We start from the raw sequence: 21,652 nt of genomic DNA, 5'->3' as shown, positions 1-21,652 counted from the left end.
AGAGTCAGTTTCTGTTGACTATGTTCCTTCCCTTGAGTACAGACTGCAACTTCCTGTTTTTAGCATGTAACTTTATTAAAAGATTCTATTTATTTATTTGAAAGAGAGAGAGAGAGAGAGAGAGAGAGAGAGAGATCGGGCAGAGAGAGAGGCAGAGAGAGAGGGAGAAACAGGCTCCCTGCTGAGGAGAGAGCCCAAGGCGGGGCTTGAACCCAGGACCTGAGATCATGACCTCAGCCAAAGGCACCACCCAGTCGCCCCTGCATGTAATTTTTTTTAATGGAAAAACAAAAATTTTAGATAATATGAGGATTGTTCATGTTGTTTTAGTAACTGCTCCCTGTTCATGTGCTTCTGGTGATAAACCTGGCTTACAATGGTGATGTGTGCCTTAGGATGGAGACCTCGTGGTACTCTCTTCAGTTCTTGAGGACACCCATTTAGTGTCCCTCACAAGACATTCTTGTCTCCGATGGATCTTCTCTACACTCTCCCCTGGCATTCTTAGCAACTATCTTCCTTGTTGCAGTTACCCAGTCTTTGAGGTGTGGGGCATTCAGGGCCAGGGGTTCAGGAACGCTCAGGGGCTAATCAGTTTTCCTTGGTTGTTATGTGTGTCCACCACTCATCCCCCTGGCTGCTATTGTTGCCACAAATTTACTATGGTGTTTCCTCATCACAGGGGCTGTAAGGCAGGCATCAAGCACCCAGGTCCTATGGAGGAGAAAGGAACACATATTAGTCTCTTCTCCAGTGGTGGTACTATGCCCGCCTCTGCCCAGGCCACTCTGTACAAAATGAATATCCCCTATCCCTTCTCTAAGAGTAAGTCACCATCTTTACTTCAGTTGTTCCACTTTATACATTTTTCTTGCAGATCTTTGGCATCTCCAAGGTTGTGCTTGGTCAAGGGGCTAGCAATGGGCACTGCTTTGCCATCTTTTCAGGACTTCCTACTTCCTTGATTCATGCCTGTCATCTCTTGTAGACTGATGGCCTCATGAAGGTGGGCCTTGTCCCTCACTGCTGGGTCCTAGAACAGTGCCCGTTACATAGGAGATATTCAATAAAAATGTCCCAAATGAATTGCCTACTTCCTTTTGGAAAGGCTCTGTTGTCTCTTGATTTTTTTACTCCTTCTCGGGGCCCTTTTCAGGCTCCCTCCTCTCACAGGCCCTGAAATATTGTATCTAAGTTTCTGTCCTAAACTACATCCTTTCTCTTTCCCTGGGAATCTCATCCATATAAATAACTTAAACTACATGATGATGACTCCTGATTCTGGAATTGGTGAAAACTAAATTTCTTTCTTGAATCTAAGACTGTAATCTAACCATGATGGGCCTGGCTCGTGTCCTACCAATGATCCAGGTTCAATGTGATCAAAACTAAATTAACATGTTTCCCTGAAACTGGTATCCATCCTGCCATTCCTGAGTGGAGGGGTCTCTGTGGACTCTTCCCTCTCTGCCATCACTCTCATGTCATGTCTTTTGTGAGCTCATGAAATCCTGTAGACTCAGCCTCCTTTATGTGTTTTGTACTTATCTCCTTCTCCCCAACCCAGTGACCACTGCTTTGGATCTGACCTTGATCATTTTTCATCTAAGTAACTGCATGGACAATAGTCATCTTGCCTTTAGTTATTGCTTCCTCTAGTTCAACCTCTGCATGGGTCCTAAAGAGAACTGTTACAAATGCCATTAATTAATTATGCCTTTATGTGATCAAATCCTGTATCACTTGGCTCCCTGTGACCTTTTAGAGAACTCCAAATTCTTCAGTATGTATCTAGGATAACTCTGTGATCCATAAAGTAAACTGCATGAGGGTAGGGAGCATGGCTGTCTCATTGCATTCAGTGTCCAGGAAAGCACCTGGCACAGAGTTGCTGCTCGGTAAATATTTGTTGAATGATTGAGTGAATGAGTATTCTTGCACACCACTCCAGCTTCATTTCATTTCTTTTTTTTTTTTTTTAAGATTTTTTATTTATTTGTTTGAGAGAGAGAGATAGAGACAGAGAGCACAAGCAGGGGAAAGGAGAAGCAGGCTCCCTGTTGAACGGGGAGACCAATGTGGGACCCAATTCCAGGACCCTGGGATCATGGCCCGAGCTGAAAGCAGACACTTAAGTGACTAAGCCACCCAGGCGTTCCCTCCAACTTCATTTCTTGATGTAGCCTCCACTCCACTTTTAAACTACACTAAAAAATTACTATATAGTCACATATAGCTGAACACTTCATCTTGAGACAGCTGAGATAGGGATGTCTGGTGCGTGGAGTAATTGATGTCTCTCCCCCCACCCACATATCTATGGCCACTGATTTAAATGAGAGCAGAGAAACTCCCTGTGGAAAACACTCAAAATATATCTGAAACTGAGCCACACACAATTCAGGAGTCATGACCAGGTCATGGAGATGTGCTGGTAGAAGGGAGTCACAGTACAAAGAATGGCTCTGAGGCATTTGAGAAAATTCATCAGTGGATCCGTACAAGACAGAAGGGGAGGTAGTGTTTTTAGGAACAGCCTGGAGGCTGGCATGTAGAGCCAGCCCTTAGGATAAGATGTGAGCTCTGGGAAGGGAAAGACCACAAGTGCTAATCTGTAGAACAATTCCCTGAACTTTAGCACTTTCCAGTCAAGCAAACCTGATAGGGAGCCATTCTCATTCTCCATTCTCAGGGTCTGCCAAGATGTTGGGTCACATCAAGTCTGGGATCCATCAACAGAGATCTACAGTGTGGAGCAGTGGAGGCTGCACAGAAGAGCTGGGCTCAAGGAGGATACAGGTAGTGAGCAGCACTCTAGACTGCATACGAGGAAGCAATGGACACTGCTTTGGGATTATCAGAAATGAATGGGAGCATGGAAGGGGCCTAATGGTGGAGGTGGGAGCTGTGAACCATGGTTGTTTGGGTCTTAGTTCTGTTGCTCACCTACCTATAGCCACTTTTTCTCTTCTTTTTTGCTAAAGAACCCTGGTTTTGTTCAGTTCAGCATTGGTGGAAGTATACATGTAGAAGTTGGGTTCAATAGTGTGGGATCAGTCATGATTGGTTGAAGCATCACAGGACCCTGTTTTTCTTTGGTTCATGGTTCATGAACTCGTAATGAGTGGGTACATGACTTAGTTCTGGACAATGAAACAAAGAGAGGGACTGCCGGGAGATGTAATGCTTAATTTTATGTGCCAACTTGCCTAGGCCATGGGGTGCCCACATAGTTAGCCAAATATTATTCTGGGTGTTTCTGAGATGGTGCTTTTGAATGAGATTAACATTTAAATGAGTAGACTAAGTAAAGTAAAGCAGATTGCTCTTTCTAATGTGAGTGAGTCTCATCCCATCAGCTGAGGGCCAGAATAGAAACAAAAGCCTGCCTGACAACCTTCAAGTTGGAACATTGGCTTTTTCTTGCCTGCAGATATGAACCAAGACATTGGCTCTTCCCGGGTTTAAGAGCCCACCGTCCTTTGAACCAAAACTTACACCATTGACTCTCCTTGTTCTCCAGCCTTTGGTCTTGAACGCGAATGACACCATTGGCTCTCTTGTGTCTCCAGCTTCTGACTCCTTCTGCAGATACTGGCACTTCTCAGCCTCTGTGACTGAGCCAATTCCATATAATCTTTCTATCTCTATAGATAGGTAGATAGGTAAAAACATGTATCTATATATCTGTTTACATACATATCATATATATTTTGGGAGGAAAATTATAATATAATATAATTTAATATAATAATATATGTAATATAATATTTTTCTGCGAGATATTTTCCTCTCCGGTGAAAAGAAAGAGGTGAGGAGAAATGCCCTTTGTTGTCTTTGATTCTGTTGTGCGAGGATGGGAGGTGCAGAGCTTGTAATGGCCATCTTTTGATTATAAGAATATAAGATGAGGGGCGAGGTGCTAAGGATGGCAGGAAAGAGAGACAGAAAAGCCTGAAGCCGTGGTGACATTGTTGCGCCACCAAACCCATCATGGAACCACCTGATCCAGGTATTTTGCTGAATATTTTAAGGCTTCCCCTTGACGTTCAATTCTTGCTGCCCAAAGTGTGGTCCACAGCTCATAGTGATTATATTATCAATTACATTTCTGAATTTCTTTCTTTTTTTTTTTTTAAGATTTTATTTATTTATTTGACAGACAGAGATCACAAGTAGCCAGAGAGGCAGGCAGAGGGAGAAAGAGAAGCAGGCTTCTTGCTGAGCAGAGAGCCCGATGCGGGGCTCAATTCCAGGACCCTGGGATCATGACCTGAGCCAAAGGCAGAGGCTTTAACCCACTGAGCCACCCAGGTGCCCCACGTTCTGCATTTCTAACGAACTTGGCCCCACCCCTGATCCTCTCACTCAGTATCTTCATTTTAACAAGATCCCTGGTGATTTGTGTGTGCACTGAAGTCTGGAAAACCCTGGCTTGAGTTATTTTAGCTGGGTGTTATTTTTCTCACATCTGAGCACTAATATAATTGATATGACCTCATCTGGATCTACGGACTGCAGTCTGTGACTGGATTATGTGGTGTTCTGGCTGGGTGATGCCCTTTCTCTCTTGCTTGTTCCTTTGGACAGTCTGGTCTCTCCCTTCCTTCCATTTACACATGTACTAACATACCTCCTTCAAGACTCAGCAAGACCTCACCTCCACCAGGAAGCCCACCTGACTCCCACCAGGTTGAATCGAAAGTGCTTCTGATTGAGGGTATGGTGTCATCCTTTCTTTGCATTGGTCCTTCTTTGACTCTCCTAGAACCCCAGTACTTTGAGACAATCTTTATTTACTCTTTGTACCCTCCACACCTATCTACTGTCGGGCACATACTAACAGCTGAGTAAGTGTTTCTGGAAGACGGAATGAAGTGTGCTTGGCCGACCTGCTGCTTGTTGCCATGTCCTGCCCCACAAGGCTCCGGGCATCCGAGGTGCCGAGGGTGGGCAGCCCAGGCAGGATTAGAGAATGAGGGGGCTGCTGGCCCAGCAGCGGTCTCTCCCTCCCCTCCCGCCCCCTCGCCCTCCTGGGAGCACACACATCAGAAACAGCTGCTCTCTTTCCCAGGAACAAATGTCATGAGGCACCCTAGTGACAGCTGAGCCAAAGGAAGACCCCACAGATAGGAGCTTCTGGAGCTGGACGGGCTTCTCCTCCTGCCCGCTCCCTGGATTGGAGCCTGTGAGTGCCGCCAAGCCTCTCAGGCTCTGGCTGTCATTCTAGAAGCAGAGTGGAGTGGTAATAAAAGTTAACGAGGCTGGGGCCATGACAGCATTCTGCCAGTTACACCGTGAGAGCCTAAGTGCGTTTAATGGCACTTTCTTATTAAGAAATTATTAAAAATGGGATCTTTCCCCCTGGCAAGATGCAGTGCACCCATTTTTATGGGCTGAGGTTTTTAATCAAAGCAACCTGGCTTTACTGTGGGGTAAGCCTGGGGCCTTGGCCAGGAGCAGGCTCCCAGAGTGGGGGGATGTGGAGCCCAAGTCTGGACCAGAGCCAAGAGCCCCTCCTGGGCAGGCATCGGTGAGCAGCCTGTATGGCTCATTTTCCAGCAGGCTGTGGCGCCCGTGACTTTGCCTCATTAGCTGGCGTGCCTCGGCCATCTGTGGCAGGCACATATGGCAGGGTGTGCTTGGGAAATCAGCTCCTGAGCTGAGCCACACACACACCCCCCCAGCTGGTGCCTGCCTCGCCTGATGTGCAGATGTGCTAATGGCCTGGCCTGACTTCAAGCAGGGCAAAGTACAGAGGATTCCGGGTGAAGAAGCATGAGTGTCTTTCCCCAGAGGGGCCCACGTGGAACATTCCTTTGGGAGGCTGTGGACATGGCAAAGCCATGAGTAATTCATCGACTTTCTAAATGTTTTTGGAGTGAGCTGCTGTGAGCAGGAACCAGGGTCTGTGGTGTGTCATCAGGATTCGAATGTGGAGGTCATGTTCTTTCCCCGAAAGACCCATCCAGTGGGAAGGGGTGGGAGGAGATGGACAGACAGACTGACAGATCTTATCTGGTGGGCTAAGTGCTGAGATACAGGTGACCCGAGGGTTTGAGGGGAACAAGGAGCCCAGGCCAAGGGGTCTGAGAATGTCCTGAGGAAGGAACACTGAGCTGTTTCCCAAAAAGACAAGGCTGGAGAGGAGGAAACTGATGTCCATGCAGAGCCCGTTATGCAGCTGGCAGCTGGTCTCATCACCCACATCTTGTCCTGTGACCCTCCACAGATGGGGAACCAAAGCTCAGGGGGTGCTCCCTGGCCTACCTGAGGCCACAAGGGAAACTCTGGAGCCTTATGCCATGGCATGCTATCCACCAGTTATGCCGGGGATGAAAGGAAGGGCATTCTAGTCTGTTTTAACCACATTTTCTAGTTTCTGTAGTTGATGTTTTGACATCTAGAGCCTTGCTGACCAGAGAGACCAACACCCCCCACCCCCGGGGTGAGCTGATTCCTAGGGGAGGCAAAAGATGGTCCTGGGAGTTTGCTTTAAATGCAAACCAGTCAATCAAGAGCCCACAACCCACCCCCTCTTATTGGCTCCCTCACTCGGGGCCTCTATCCACCATGCTTGAATTTATTTAAATTAAATTAAATTAATTAAATTTAAAACACAGGCAAAAGGAGTTGTTGGTGAAAGGGGCTAACAAAAGCAAGTCATACACATTCCATGAGCTATTTGTGGGGCTGGAGCCCAAGGGTGTGGGGGGCCTAGGAAGGTGGGCAGACACTGGTGGCCACGCTGAGAAGAGTCTTGAACCCAGAGGCGTGGAAGTGCCGTTGAGGTTGGGAGACAGACCGTGCTTGGTCATAACCCCTTCCTCAGCAGCTAGGAGAATGGTCGGGAGAGAGAGAGAGACAGAGAGGTGAGGACCCTGTGTAGTAATCCCAGTATAAAAAGAAGGGAGATTTAACTGGGACCATGTTGGTGGGAATGAAGTGGAGGGGACAGACCTGAGAACCATGGAGGAGAACACAAGGACGAAAGCTTGGTGACTAGTTTGGTGGAATAAAAGGGAGGGCATGAGTTTTGGCAAAGAGATGAATCAGTGGTGGCTTCTTACCAAGATTGGAACCGCTGAGTCGACCGCCGTGGACATCCATCTGGTGGGAGCCATAGACCACTGGGCCTCTGGATTCAGAGCTCAGGGAAGCAGATTAAACCAGAAGATTTGAGTTACATGGGAGGCTTGTCCTTTTACATAACAATGTTAAACTCCTTTATCTTTTGTCATTGGTTATTATTAAGCATTTCTCACAAAAACTGAACAGAAAATCTAATTGAAGGAGCTTCACGTATCTTCACACAAGGATCCCCAGAACTGTTAATAATCACGTGACAAAGAACAAATGTTCCTTATATAGTCTAGTTAGGGAACCGCTACGTTCTACATAGGGAGCTTGAAGGTGCTCTTTGTCCACCATCCCTTAAAAGACTGCCACCACCTCGTCGAAGGAGCTGGGAAAGCAGACGTTTGGGAAGCAGAGAATTCGGATTTGCAATCTGAGGTTGATTGGGCAGGCATCCAATATTCTGGAATCACAAACACTCAAAGGTCAGGCAGGCCAAAAATGACTGATAAAGAAGAGAAACATCTGTGTGCTGGTTGGGGATGAAGGACCTGTGGTAGACACTCGCCGCTGGGTTCCTGTTCTGCACCAACTGCCAAAGTGCTGTAGGAGTCGTCCAGCCCTGGCACAGGGATCAGGTGTGATATGGGATCCTGGGAACCTACCTCTAGGCCCCAGGACCTGGTGGGGAGCTTCCCAATAGACCTGACAAATTAAAAAACGTGTGTGTGCACAGGTGTGGGGGTAAGCGGGTGCTCATGGAATGTTTTCGTACTAGCAAAAGGGTCCACAGTGGAGAGCCTCTGGAACTTGGTGCTTGAGAGATCCCAAAGCAGATGATGCGATCCTTATTCCCGAGGACCTTCCAGGCACTCGGAGGTGCCCAACCCTACGTGAAGGACCTTCAGACATCTCCAGGGTATAATAAACACGAGTGTGCGGGATCTGTTCTGTAGCTGGAAAGGCCAAAGAAATCAAAAGGGGAGCATATCCCCACGGATGGCCCAGGGGACGCGATGAAAATGATGGACTTCAAAACAGAGCGTGGCATCTTTATTACCCTCACATCCTTCTCGGAGGGGAACCGGGCCCTTTGCAACAAGGTCTCTGGCCTCAGATGAGTTCAGGCCCCTGAGAGCCTGAGCTGTGAAAGTGTTATTTATAAGCTCCTGCACCTGTAGGGCACAGTAGAGTACCACGCAGACCCGCAGAGGAGGCATCGTCCACACCTGGGCCTTGGCCAGTTGGAGTGGATTTTGCTGGGTGCTTTCTGAGAGTTGTAGGGAGGCACACTAACGCTTTTCAGTCTCCTGAAGAATCACGGAGTTCATTTGGTACCTGGAAAACAGAAGAGACAAAAGCAACCATAAACAAAATGAGAAGGCGGACACACTAGGGAACAACACTGGCTGGACAATGACAGATGAAGGCTGAGCATCCTTACTCTGTAAAGCTCATGCAAATGCTCAGAAAAGTAACAAGACTGCAACAGGGCCGTGGGCACAGGCATAGGTGGGGATGTCTTTTCCCTGCTGGGGAAGCCCACTCTGGTGGTAGAGACAGAAACACCAGGAAGTCTCACTCGCTGCTTGCCTAGCAGATTCGTATTGGTGTGTGTCCAGTTCTGACCAATGAGACATCATGACGTGGACTCAGGCTTTGGGGAAAGTACAGGAGGAAGAGGGGCCGGCGGGACGCCCTTCCTCTTTCCATCTAGCTGGGGAAGCGGCCTAAGTCAAGGGTTCATCCTCTGGCTGCTTGGAGGGCCGCAGCAGGCCGGGACTGTGAGGGTATCCCAAAGAAAATCACAGAACGTTTGACCACAGCCTTTAAGTCACTGATGCTCCGAACCAAGTTTCCAACAAATGTGAGGTTTTTCAATAACCTTATGTTGCTGAAGCTGTTTTTAGGTTAAGTATTCTGTTGCTTGAGATGGAGTCATCCTAACTAATAAAAGATGAAATAGGTAATTTTTGGAAGAGGAAATGACAGTCAGCTCATAAAGATATGCATAGTGTTTTGCCTCACTAACAGTTAAAGGAAATGCAAACCAGAATGACGCTATTATTTGATTATCAGATTTGCAAACATAACGATGTATGTGTGCCAGGATGGCTCCCTTATCCACACGTGATGAGAGAGCTCATTGGCATGATGTGTTTGTGAAGGGGTTTTATGATATATATGACGATGTAAAAGTTCTTCCTCTTCGAGTCACTATTCTACTGCTGAAAATCATCAGAGATTCGAACAAAGATGCGTTGACTATTTATTTGACATCTTCATGTACAATGTTTTATGGGCTATTTTAGTTTTCTAATGGTACTATTGCAAATGATCACAAACGTAGTGGCTTAAAACAATACAAATGTATTATCTTATAGTTCTGAGGTCAGAAGTCTAAAGTCAGGATGTTGGCAGAGGCACCTTCCTTCTGGGAGCTCCATGGGAAGATCTGTTTCCTTGCCTTTCCAGCTTCTAGAGGCTGCCTGTGTTCCTTGGCTCCTGCGACTTCCTCCCGTCACTTCGATCCCCACTTCTATGGCCACAGCTCCTTTATCTCCAGGTTTCCGGCCTTCCTCTTAGATGAACTCTTGGGTTAGGGATGCCTTGGTGGCTACCTGGCTTAAGTGTCTGCCTTTGGCACAGGTCATGATCCCCGCGGCCTGGGGTCCAGTCCTGCATCGGGCTTTTTGCTCAGTGGGGAAGCCTGCTTTTCCCTCTGCCTGCGACCCTCCCCTGATTGTGCTCTCTCTCTCTACCTGACAAATGAAATCTTAAATAAATAGATAAATAAATAATAAATAAAATGAACCCTGGGCTACGATGGGCTCACTTCAATGACAACCTCATCTCTAGACCATTAACTTAGTCACACCTGCAAAGTCTCTTTGCTGTATATGGTCACAGCACAGACTCTAGGGATTAGGGTGTGGACACCATTGGGAAGGCATTGTTCCGTCTGCCACACAGGCATTTCCGACTTAAAATATAAGAAACGTCAGTTCTGGGGCACCTGCGTGGCTCAGTGGATTAAAGCCTCTGCCTTCGGCTCAGGTCATGATCTCAGGGTCCTGGGATCTCTGCTCAGCAGGGAGCCTGCTTCCTCCTCTCTCTCTCTCTGCCTGCCTCTCTGCCTGCTTGTGATCTCTCTCTCTGTCAAATAAATAAATAAAATATTAAAAAAAAAAGAAACGTCAGTTCTGTGTTCTTTTTTGCCCCAAACACTGCCTCTTTTCTTGCCTCAAATCTCTGTGCCATGATCTACACAGTGGTCCAGCCCAGCAAACTGAGTGTCAATCCTGGCTTTTCCCTCTCTTATCCCCCATGTCCTGTTGTCATCTGTGAGTGTCACTTGTGTAGCCAGCACTGTTCTAGGCACAGAGACTCAGAGATGAGGGGACACATGGGGTCTCTGCTCAGAGGTGAACACACAAGGAGATATCACTGAGCTATCAATGCTTTAAAAAATAAAACCGAGGCAGTGTGATGTGTAGATTGGCTGGGGAATAGGTGGTTACAGGAGGTCTCTGAAGGTGGAGGATTTAGTCTGGGATTTGATAAGGAGTCAATCACACAAAAGTCTCAAGGTGGGACAGCCCAGGTGGGGGAAAGAGCTTGAGCCAAGGCTTGTGGTAGGGACAGGCTTGTGTTGCTCAGGGACCTGAAAGAGCAGAGAGATCAAGGGCAAAGGAGAGATGAGGCCAGAGCAGAAGGTAGGACCTAGTTGACCAGAGCAAGGATTGTGGGCGTTGTTGTCAGGAAGCAAGCCTCTTGCTTCTATCCTACCTCTGCCCTCGTAACCTGACCCACAGCCACCTCTCACTTGACTACCATCATTGCCTTCCTCTTGGCCTCCCTCCTTGACCTTTGCCTCCACCGATCATTTTCTACATGATAGCCAAAGTGATACAGTACTTTGGCAAATTTAATGTCTGTCCCAACATTCTCCCACTGTCTATCTATCTGTCCTACAGCGGCTTGATAACTGAAGACCCTATTTCCCAGACTCCATGCATCTTGGCTTCCAGAAGCACTTTAAATCAGCTCAGCTTAAATCAGATGTACTGGTGGACCATGTGAGTTAGCTCAAAGAGAGGCAGGGAGAGAGACACGCCCCATAGATGTGGGTCTCCCAGGTGTGGCTTTCACAGGTGCGTCTTGTACATGTGGATCTAGTAGGTGTGGCTGACACAGGTGCAGAGAGCCTTGAAGCTGTGGCTTGTGGATGTGGGATTGCTGCCTCCATGGTCAGCAGGTGCTGCCTCACTTGCCAGATTCCACAGCTTCCTGACTGCAGCAGATGTAATGGCTTCCCTGGCGGGTGAGCTCTGTGGTGATGTTCCAGAAACCCCTCCTCGAGGCCCAGTCCACAGCCTGTCCTTCCAGCCCTTCCAATAATCTGCAGGCAACTAACTCCCCGGGTTAGATTTCTTTCTATGTAAAAGAGTGAGAGTGCTTTCTGTGATCTTCTGTGGATCTTGGAATACGAAAGGACCACCCTGATCATATCACTTCCCTGCTTCTCGACCAGAGAATAAACCCCAACATCCAATGCCTATGAGAGCCCTCATCTTAATTTCAGCACATTCTCCTTTCCTCCATATCTGTCAGGTCCCGGCTTAACGTTACTTCCTCAGAGAGGCCTCTTGCGACTAGGGCTGCTATAACCAAGTGGCACAGATGGGGGCGGGGTGGGCAGCTTGAATAGCAGTAATGTATTGTCTCAAGTGCCAGAGGCCAGAAGTCTGCAGCCAAGGCACCAGGAGGACTGGTTCCATCTGAAGGCTGTGAGGGAGAATCTGTTAGGGTTCTCTCCCCTTGGTTGGTAAGTGCTTGTCTTCATGTTCATGCAGTGCTCTCCCTGTGTGTGTCTCTGTGTCCAAATTTTCCCTTTTAGTAAGCATACCAGTCATATTGGATGGGGCCCCCACCCAAACGCCCTCATCTTAATTATATCTGCAATGATCTTCTTTCTAAATTCTAATTTCATTCTGGGGTCTTGGGGGTTTGGGCTTCAACATATGTATTTGAGTTGGGGAGCACAACTGAGATCACGGCAGTCAGGTTTCCAATTATAAGCTGTCGTCAAACTTCACTTTTTCATCCAAGTGGTCAGCGCAGTGTACAGCAATGTAGGCATTTGGCTGGCTGATGTCTTGCAACCAGACCATAAACTCCATTGGCTGGGAAGACCGTGTCTGCTTTGTTGGTTGCTGCATTCCAGCACTTTGTACAGTGACTGGCGCATAACAAGTGAGCAAAAATGATTCATCAAATTAGGAAATTAATGAATTGATAAATATTGATTATCTCTAATAGCTAATGAAAGACCTAAAAGGCTAATGATAGGCAAATGGCCAAATCAACCAAGACAGCTGTTTATTACATAGCTATTATAGCTATTTATTACATGGTAAAGTCTGTTTCTGAAGAATTCCCACCCCCCCTTTCTGGTAGCCATCAGTTTGTTCTCTGTATTTAAGAGTCTGTTTTTTGGTCTCTCTTTTTTTAAAAAATTTGTTTGTTTTGTTTCTAAAGTTCTACATATGAGTGAAATCATGTGGTATTTGTTTTTCTCTGACCGGCTTATTTTGCCTAGCAGAATAATTTCCAGCTCCACCTATCTTGCAAATAATGAGATTTCATTCCTTTTTATGACTGAGTAACATTCTATTGTTAATACGTACCACACATGTCTTTATCGATTCATCTGTGAATTGACACTCAGGCTGCTTCCATATCTTGATTATTGTAAGTAAAGCTACGGTAAACGTTGGGTTGCATGGATCTTTTCAAAGTCATATTCTTTGGGTAAATATGCAGTAGTAGAATTACTGGATCGTATGGCATTTCTATGTTTAATTTTTTGAGGAACCTCCATACTGTTTTCCACAGTGGCTGTACCAGTTTGCATTCCCACCAACAGAGCACGAGGGTTTCTTTTTCTCTGTACCTTCACCAACACCTATTGTTGCTGAAGAATTTTTAACAATGTAGGGAGATGCTTATTATTTGTCATTGAGTGACATAATAGAATGTAACTATTTGTGCAATATTATTTGAAAATAGAAGAGGAAAATGAGGTAGAGTCCAGCATTGACCTTTGCAGTAATTGGAAACCTTGATACAAACTAGAATCAAATTTGTAAGTTTCCATATAGACTTTATTCAACAATTCTGATTATTTGCTCAGTGCCTTCCGGTCAGAGCAAACAAATGATTCAGATCCTATTAACTATCCTATATTCTTTGGGGCATAAAATATGGCGCTATGAGGAAATAATAGGGCCTTGATGGAACTTCTCTGGGCTAAAATAATCTTACTTTTAGTCTCTCATTTTGTCATTAGTAAAATAATGTCTGATCATATGTAAAAATGATGGGTTTGAACTCCCTAGGTTGCATATTTGTTCCTTAAAATTAAAACATTTTTTTTCTGATTTCAGAACTAATATGTGCTTATTATCAAAGAATTAAATGTCAAAGTAAAATAGAAATTGAGGTATTCTAAAATTCTGCCTCAAAACAATAATCATTGTATCATAATCCTGGTAATATTCTTCCAGAATGTACTCTAAATATACATATATGCTACATTAATAGTACACAAGCACTGTGCAGAAAGGAACCCACACTATGTGATGGTCTGCAAATTGCCTTTTCATTTTGAAACATTTCTTGGCCACTGTTTTACATCAGTTTCCATGTGCCTCTCTGGTTCCTTTTATCTGGAGAGTCTCAGACTTTGACTTGGTCACTTAGGGTCTGAGAAAATGAACAGGAAGCGACTGGTTGTCTTTCCAAGGGCTTAGTGGCCAGGGTCCAGGTGCCCAGATTGGTTCATACTCTTTTGCTTATTGCTTTTCCCGGCATGGAGGCCATGTTCACCAACGACATGTGCTGGTGTGACCGGAGGAATCATGTGTGGAGTCCTTTTTGGGTGGAAGCTATTCCATAAAGTAGAAGAACAGAGCCAGGGCTATCCTGTGCCTGCTGCAGTTAAAATCCTACCACTCTGCAGAATTTTCTGGAGCTTCCCAAGATTGGAGGAGTTATTTCACCATTGTTCAGAACTGTGACCAAGTCTGTGAAACTGTGTAGTGGGGCTAAGAATACAGTCAGTATCTTTTAAGTGGTGTGGTAATGCTATGGGATGTGGGTTTTGTGTGTGTGTGTGTGTGTGTGTGCGCGCACATATGATCTCAGCATCTGAGATCGAGCCCTGTGTTGGTCTCCTCAATTGGCATGGGGGTGGGAGTCTTGCTTGAGATTCTCTCTCCCTCCCTCTCTGTCCCTCACTCCTTTCTCTTTCTTTCTAAAATAAATGAATCTTTTTAAAAATAGAGGTTATTATAGTCTGTAAATAGAATTTTTCTCACACAATCTGGAGTAACATGAAGATCCAAGACTGATTTTCTGCTCTGTTTTCCTGTTTCCTCTGTGAGTAAGGGCTTGTGCTGAGAAGACCCAGTGTCACCTTCCCAGGGAATGACGAATCCTATGACACTCAAGGTAAACAAGGATATTAGCTTCCAGCTGTGGGGACACAAATCTCTGCAGAAAGGAAAACTGCAATCTGAAGGTGTTGTGGGTGTTATTATTTTTTTTTTATGATTTCATTGCCTTGCATTAAAATATTATATAAGACAATCTATCAATTATCTCATATTAGGACAGTTTTTCACCAATTTAACAGAGCAATTCTGTTCACCTTTTTTCAGGGTATAGTACAAAGTTTAACAGCCAGCAATTAGGACAAAGAGGCTCTGGGGAGCCTTATTTCTGTCCACGATGCATACATCACCCATGTTTATTGGCTTCATCCCTGAAACTAAGCTAGGCACCAGACATGTCCTTTTATGTCAGAATCAGGAGATGCATTTCCTGGAGCAGCGATCGCACATTATTTCATGCGATGGAGAATTATGTGAAGCAAGTGATGAGGGTACACAAAAAAAGACCTTGAGCCTGACCCTTGATTTTGAACCCTTACTGACACATTATGATGCTATTTTCCTTGTCTAGCATCTGGGCAGCAGACCGCTGGAACCTGTCTGCTGGCCCATGTCCTGGGATCGCTCCGCAGTCCAGCTTACGGCGAGCTCTGGGGCAGGGAGGGGAGCACTGTCCCAGTCAACCTGCACCTGGAGCAAGGTTCTGAACACAGCAGGAGAGTGCTTGGCAAACTTTGCTCTGTCACTTAGACTTAACTCACTTGGAATTTCTTTCTGTTTCTAGTGTGCTTTCTGAAAGGAGTTCAAGAAACAGAAGCAATTTGAGATTGGGGTTAAACCTGGCTCTGTCTTCACTGCAGGTATTTTCTGTATGTATTTTTTTTTAAAGATTTACTTATTTATTTTGGGAGGGGGAGGGGAAGAGTCAGGGGGAGAGAGAGAATCTCAAGTGGGAGACACCTTGATAAGCACGGAGCCCCATGCAGGGCTCGATCTCATGACCCTAAAATCATGACCTTGGGATCATGACCCGAACCAAAGTCAAGAGTTGGGTGTTTTTAACCTACTGAGTCACCCAGGTGCCCCTCAAACAGCTCTTTTTTACAAGAATAATTTGGAAAGTGGGGGGAGAGTCTCCTGGCTTTGGATTAGGCAGAAATGATGACACTGATTGTTACCTTCTGTTCAGGGAGGGGGGTGGAGTTGAAGATGAAGGAATGGCAGTCAGTGTGCAAATGTTGGGACTGTGGCAGTGGATGAGAACACATTGTATAGTTCAATGGAAAGTGTAGGAGCCAGAGTTGAATACCAGCTCCTGGTGCCACCTTTTCTGTTTTTTTCTTTTTTTTTTTTTAGATTTTATTTACTTACTAGAGAGAGTCAGAGAGAGTGACAGAGAGCATGAGCAGTAGGAGAGGAAGGAGCAGGCTCCCCACTGAGCAGGGAGCTCGATGCGGGGCTCAATCCCAGGACCCCAAGATCATGACCTGAGCCGAAGGCAAACGTTTAACCAACTGGGCCAGCCAGGTACCCCTTTTCTCCCTTTTCTTTTCTTTTTCCTTTTTAAAGATTTTATTTTCATGGTGCCATCTTGATCACTGACAACCACAAACCTTCTTATGTGGCAGAGCTGTGGTTTGAACACAGACTTGGCTATGCCAGCCTAAACTTGGTTATGCTGAGACAGGGCCAATAAAAGCTGAGAAATTGGCTTAGTCTTCCTGAAGATACAGGCTACACATGCAAGTATATCATAGTTGTTATTTTTGAACAGGCAATAACTCATTAAAGGAACTTTTTTTTTTTATCATTTTATCTATCATTTTCATTTCTTTTATCTCATTTATATATTTACATGTTTCTATATAAATACATATTTATATATAATAAAAATTATATATTTATTTATCGATCATTATTATCATGGTAATATAATATAATAATATAATGATATCCATTATTATCACTGATTAATATTATTAATGGAAAATTTTAATCTAGAACTTAACTATATTCCATGCAAAGTGCTTTTTGTGCCTTATCTCATCTAATACACACATGTACACAAACAGGATCTGATAAAGCAGATGCAAGCATCATCCCCATTTTACAGGTGACAAAATTAAGGCTTTAAATACTGTATAGCCCAAACAGTCTTGAAAAAGAACAAAGTTGGAGGACTCCCATTCCCTGATTTTAGAACTTAACTACAAAGCTGCAGTAATTGAAACAATGTGGTTCTGGCCCAAAGACAGATATGTCGACCAACAGATTAGAATAGAGAGCCTAGAAATAAACTCTTGTGTTTTTGGTCACATGAACTGTTGACAAGGGAGCCAAGAGACATGCAATGAGAGGAAAGACCATCTTATCGACACATGCTGCTGGGGAAACTGGGCATAAGCTTGCAAATAATAACCCTTACCTAACGCCATATACAAAAATTAGCTCCAGTTGGAGCAAGGATCTCCACATAAGAGCTACAATGATAAGACTCTTAGAAGAAAACAGGACAACAGCTTCATGAGGTTGGAGTTGGCAATGACTTCTTGGATGCAACACCAGAGGCACAGGTAATTAAAGAATTGTACAAACTGGACTTCATGAAAATTAAAAAATTGTGTGCATTGAAAGACACGGTCAATGGAGGAATGAGGCAACCCATAAAATGCGAGATGATATTTGCAAATCATAGCTGATAAGGGATTAATATCCAGAATATAAATATATATATACATATATATATTTATGATTAAAACACAACGACAGGAAAACTCAAACAGCCCAGTGGACAAAGCACTTGAGTAGATGTTTCTCCAAGGAATACACACAAATGGCTGTTATTCACATGAAAAGATGGCACTAATTAGTAGGGAAACACAGACAAAACCACAATGAGATGATGCTTCACACCTGTTGTAGGATGGCAATTATCAAAAAACAAACAAACAGAAAATAACAAGGGCAGAAGAGGATGTGGGGAGATTGGAGCCCTGTGCCCCATTGGTGGGCACGTGTTTCAGTCATTGTGCAAAACTAGTTGGTAGTTGCTTCAAAAACTAAATATAGGATTATCATAAGGTCCAGCAATTTCACTTCTAGATATATATCTAAAAGATCAGGTGAAATCTCCAAAGATCCTTGTTCACTCGTGCTCAGAGCAGGATTACTCATAATAGTTAAAAGGCAGAAGCAACCAAATGTCGAGGAACAGGTATACAGAATGTGGTGTACGCATATAAGGGAATATTAATCAGTCCCCAAAGAGAAGGGAATTTCAACATATGCTACAGCATGGATAAACCTTGAAGACATTATGCTGAGTAAAGTAAACGGTGAACCAGTCACCAAAGGGCAAATATGGTATGGCTCCCCATATGGGAAATGCTGAGAGTAGTCAAATTCACAGAGACAGAAAGTAGGACAGTAGTTGCCAGGGGCTGGGAGGAAGGGAGAAGACGGAGTTAGTGTTAATGGTGTGATGGTTAATTTTATGGCCACGGGGCTGCCCAGATATCTGGTTAAGCATTATTTCTGGATGTGCCTTCGAGGCTGTGGAGAGCCCGGACTAATATAAATAGATACAGGGTTTCTGTTTTGCAAGGCAAGAAGGGTTCTGGAGATGGATGGTGGGGAAGTCTGGATCGTGTATAATGCCACTGAACTGTGCCTTGAAAAACAATTAAAACGATAAATTTTATGTTATATGTATTTTCCCATAATTTAAAAAAATGAGGGAACAAAAGAATAGCGCAATTTGCTCTCAGCCACACAACTAGCAGATGATGGAGTTTGGATTTAAAGTCGGAATTTTGGAACACTGAAATAAATAAAATTAAGATGTTAAAAAAAAAAATAAAGCCATGGCTTAAACAGCTATGTAAAAAAAAAAAAAAAAAAAAAAAAGTTAAAAAAAAAAAAAGTCGGGTCTTTGGGATTGCAAAGTTCTGATTCAACACCAGGCAGTGGGTCTGTCTGTGGGACTGAGGCTGATCATATGTTGCTTTATAGAATATTTTACAGTTGAGGTGACTGGCTTTGTGCCCTGCTACTCTGAGAACCCTGGGAAACAACCACCCACAAGGCAGAGAGAGCGGGGGCTGGGGTTGGGCCTTGGGGAAGTCTGCACAACCCCAGACGGGAAGCCATAGGGATAGTAAACAGGTGGGGCATGGACCCTGGCCACCAATTCCCTCTGTGTTCCCCTACGTATCTGCAGCTTCCCGAGCACAAGGCTTTATCTGCTATGGCCCGTGGGAGGTGGGGAGGATGGAGGCCATTCCTGACCCCAGGCTCCTCCTCTCTGCGGCTCAGCCGCCCTGCCTTCTGCCCCCTGCTGCAGAGCATATAAGAAAGCAATTGGGATCTGGTGGGGGAAATGACCCAAATGAGATGGAAATCCCTCACGGCACCTGGAAAATTCTACTGTCTAAGTGGGAATATGGAGGATGGTGACAGAACAGATACCAAGTTCACAAATGTGGGAAAATGTCTTTCTTTTTCTCTGTCACCCTCAGTTTTCAGGGACAGACACTGGGACAAGGTGCCAGTAGCTTTTTAGCAACCGCTGCTGATGTTTTATGAATCTACTGTGTGTCAGGTAGCCTGTTGTTTGCCCTTTTCCTCCCCCTTCAGGAATAGTGGTTGGAAATTACTAGTTGGTTCCTCTCTCCCTTGGGTCCCATGACATACCACAGAACTCCCTCAGTAAATTACTTTTTTTTTTTTTTTTTTTTGCTCAAATCAGTTTAAATAGATTTCTGTTACTTTCAAGGGTCTGTGACTAAAGTGGTTCATACTCATTTTATAGATGATGAAGCTGAAGCTGGAGGAATTTAAGGATACTCCCAAAGCCAGCAAATGGCAGTAACAGCCCGTGTCCCCAGGTCTATTTGGCACTAAGGTCAGCCTTTTCTGTGTGCTGCCTCCGCAGGGGTTGTCATCACAGGATGTGGTCCAGTAGACAATAGCGTCACTGCTCTACCCCCGAAAGGGAGAGGAATGGGCTGTGCAGGGGCCTGAGGTTGGCGACTGGCCAGGCCTGCCAGGAGAGAGTGGGTTGGGGGTGGAGGTCCATGAAGGGCATCCAGGGAAAGGCCCACCTTGAGGAAGAAACTTCTAAGACAGAGGCTCTTGGCACTCAGAACAATCTGTTCAGCCTTGACCCTTCACCATCTAAGGGAGGCTTCCCTTCTAAGTTATTAATACCACAAGTACTGGCACAGGTCTTTCTTGGATGTAGAGTTTTGAAAGTAGGATTAGTGATAAATATTTTATATTGGAAATCATTAGCTTGAAGGCAGCTTTTGGCTGGAAAGCTCTAGGTGGATTTTGATTTCCCACTTTCTATTCCTTGTCCTGCCCGCCCCCCATACACACCTAGGTGGCAGAGTCCACATGTGCTGAGGACAGAATGTCCCGGCTGAAGGACAGACAACCTATCCGAGGTGCTTTTCCCAAGCATACAGATTCTACTCTGCAACCCGTAAGTCTCAGTCTGGGTTGTTGGCTCCCTGAGGGGGCGGGACCACCAACGCTGCCAGCAGGGGCTCAGGGCTCTCCAAGTGAGGGCAACAGTGGGCAGCTCTGGCCTTGGAGAGATTTTATACACCACCCAAAGGACAATCTGGTAGTTGGAGGATACCTGTACTCTGTGGGAGGAAGCCTGCTTTGCCCGTTTTCTTCAAAGAAAACCAGACATGTCTCTAGATATGGAGACAGCTTTTCTTACTGGTTGGGGAGGGGGACTCCAAAGGGTTTGCTGAGGTTGGCCTGAGCAGAGCGAACTCACCCCTTTGCCTGCCTTCTTACCTGGTCTGTTCAACTGGAGGCAGATGCTGTCAGAAGCAAGAACCTTTCTGTTGTGGTGAAGCAGGTGACATCCCTCTCCGTTTCCTGTCTCCTGCCTTTGTGCGTTGGTGACTGACCTGGTTCCACCCTGTCCTAGGCTGGTACAGATTTCCATCCCTACTCTGGTTGGCACTCTGAGATAGACCCATCCTGGCCTTTCTGAAAACATGGGGACATAAAGATATTGTTGTATAATTAAAAGAGTGAAAAAAAAATCAGTACCCAAGACTCCATATTTAAAATATGAACAAAAAAAGCTAGGGCCGTGACTCGTCAGTTCGACAGTCGGATCTGTAGACCGTGGCTGAATCTCCCCTAATTCACTCGTCCTCAGCCCTGAGGCTCGTGCGAAGGGTAGATATCTGAGATATCCAGGGGGCCAAGTAAGCCATTCATTCTCCTCTCCTCATCCCTCAGGAGGAAAAGCCACTTTAATTGGAAGAATCACAAATTGCTGTGTTGAACCGAACCCGTATAGTAAGTAGTCTTAGTAGAGAAACCCTTGTAGATTTTAGCTTAAATGGGCCTTTCAGTGATTTTGAATTATGATTCTTGTCACAGTAAAGAGTAATTCAGCTTCTGAAGTTTTTTTTTTCTTTTAAGATTTTATTTCTTTACTTGACAGACAGAGACTCAGTGAGAGAGGGGACACAAGTAGAGGGGGTGGGAGAGGGAGAAGCAGGCTCCCTGCTGAACAGGGGGCCCGATGTGGGGCTCCATCCCAGGACCCTGGGATCATGACCTGGGCTGGAGACAGGTGCTTAACTGACTGAGCCACCCTGGTGCCCCTCTGAAAGTTTTTAAAAAGCATCTATTTATTCATAGAGCAAACGTTTGCTGAGCACCTAGTTGGTGTCAGGCACTATGCGGGGTCCCGTGGCTGGCCCTGTAGCCGTCAGGGACCATCCGCCCTTGCAGAGGGTCACTGCTTAGGGCAGAGAGCCAAGTAGGTGAACCCTTGCAGGAGGGAATATGCTCTCCTGGCAAACATGGGTTGTATGGGCGGTGTAGCTAGAAGGACTCAGGACTCCTGGGAAGGAGTGTGGAGGCCAGGTGTCTGTGTTCAGACCTGGCAGGTGACTGGGAGTTAGCGAGCAGCAGGAGGACGGTGTTACAAGCAGAGGGGACGTTAGTGGCAAATGCCCAGAGCTGAGGAAGAACATGGCGCCCACTTCAGGGACTGAACTTCATTGTTGGTGCTGGGGGGGATGGAGGGTGGGGAAAGGGATACAATGGTGAGAACTTCTTCTGGAGAGACAAGCATGAGC

At 45.5% G+C, this 21,652-nt stretch overlaps 1 protein-coding gene across 11 annotated transcripts in view; it reads left to right on the top strand.

Annotated features, from left to right (window-relative positions):
* The window catches only part of LOC106004678 (ral guanine nucleotide dissociation stimulator-like), a 62,327-nt gene that overhangs the window by 29,969 nt on the left and 10,706 nt on the right, over positions 1-21,652 (top strand). For 4 of the 11 annotated variants that reach the window (XM_045069680.1, XM_045069678.1, XM_045069675.1 and 1 more), the window contains 3 exons: positions 2,693-2,799; positions 14,526-14,592; positions 15,319-15,394. The gene's annotated coding sequence lies outside the window, so the exon portion shown is untranslated. Of the gene's footprint in view, positions 1-2,692; positions 2,800-14,525; positions 14,593-15,318; positions 15,395-16,524; positions 17,108-19,344; positions 19,438-19,917; positions 20,020-20,801; positions 20,862-21,652 lie in introns of those variants that run through there. The other 7 variants (XM_045069683.1, XM_045069682.1, XM_045069685.1 and 4 more) reach the window with 5 other exon arrangements.

Source organism: Mustela putorius, unplaced genomic scaffold (genome assembly GCF_011764305.1).
Source record: "Mustela putorius furo isolate JIRA1106 unplaced genomic scaffold, ASM1176430v1.1 tig00003942_pilon_pilon_pilon, whole genome shotgun sequence".
NCBI lineage: Eukaryota > Metazoa > Chordata > Mammalia > Carnivora > Mustelidae > Mustela > Mustela putorius.
The sequence above is the reverse complement of the archived record's forward strand: the minus strand, read 5'-3'. Positions and strand labels throughout refer to the sequence as shown.